A 1,556-nucleotide genomic window follows, 5' to 3' on the forward strand; every position below is an offset into this window, starting at 1 on the left:
CTTGAACTTATACAGAAACTTTAAATACTGATTAATATCGTTTTATTTGTTTTTTGTTGTTTTCAGAATGGCAACAAAAAGATTACTCAATTTTTGTTGTTCTTGGAATGGCAACAAAAGATTGAGTTGTTTACATTTGCTAAAAACGAAATAAAGATTTTTTTTTTTTTTTTTTTTTTTTTTGATTTAAAACGTGGATTGACGTTATTTGATGAAACAAAGTTGTAAAAATAAAGGTTAATTTGGAGTCAGAGCCAATAAGTGTAGCCAGAAGTTTTTTTTAATATTTAATTTTGAAATACTGTGTTTGTTTTTAAAAGTTTTACTGTTTAATATTATTATTATTATTATTATATGTTTAATATTATATTTATGTAAGTATTTGCAGAAGTTTAAGCTGTTGTTAGTGGGAGAAAGTTGAATTTCAGATGATGTGAAGTTATGAATGTTTTCATTTAATTTTATTTAGTTAATTTTTTTTGTTTTGTTTCTTGCATGTGGCAATCGAAAGATGTGAAATATTTAAAGTTTTGAACGAATGTTGCTTAGTGTGTTGAATTCCACGACGTTGTTTTATCATTTAATCAATTTCATTTTCATATTAAACATATATTAATATTAAACATATATAATAATAATAATAATAATATTAAACAGTAAAACTTTTAAAAACAAACACAGTATTTCAAAATTAAATATTAAAAAAAACTTCTGGCTACACTTATTGGCTCTGACTCCAAATTAACCTTTATTTTTACAACTTCGTTTCATCAAATAACGTCAATCCACATTTTAAATAAATAAAAAAAAATCTTTATTTCGTTTTTAGCAAATGTAAACAGCTCAATCTGTTTGCACATAATAATTGCTGTTCACCACTGTAAACAAAAATTTGCTATTCTGTTTACGTTAAACAGAATAGCAAATTCTGTCTGTTTACATAATTCTGTTTAAAACTCACTTCGCAGTGCTCTGATCTGATAAGTGTATATATTTATTTAAGAATTATTCATTCTACTATTTTACGATGAATTACATAGATAGGACTCGGCGTTTCACTACTGCAAAACTTAAAAGTTATTATTCTTTTTACGTTAAAAATCACATCTTAGTGCTTTCATTGCCGCCCAGAAAATTCGCCAAATTTTGAAGACTAAAATAATTTGGTGCCAACTTACCCCGCTTATAGAATATTAGCCTTTTAAAAAAACATTCGTAGTAAAAATACAATACAATTCAAAATTTTTACCGTATTAGAAAATTCCTTCTTTTGATGATGACATTTTATTCTTCAGATGATGTGGAGGTAAAGGCGTTTATGCCTAAGAACTCCGTAACACGAACTTCCTTGATCCTTGATCCTTGATCAATATAATTCCGTTCAGAACAATGTTTACTTACAGTCATCCAATCCTGTCGAGGGCGCCAAATGTTCCAAAAAAGAAGGAAATAATATAATAGACTCCAATCACAAATATTTCCCTGCTGAGAACTGAGGCAAGTGTCAAACTCTAAAAAAAGATTCCAAGTCTTCCACTTAAATTCAAATTTATTAA

This window comes from Stegodyphus dumicola, chromosome 8, assembly GCF_044657685.1.
Source record: "Stegodyphus dumicola isolate Sdum_Otavi_A_Nest chromosome 8, ASM4465768v1".
NCBI classification, from domain to species: domain Eukaryota; kingdom Metazoa; phylum Arthropoda; class Arachnida; order Araneae; family Eresidae; genus Stegodyphus; species Stegodyphus dumicola.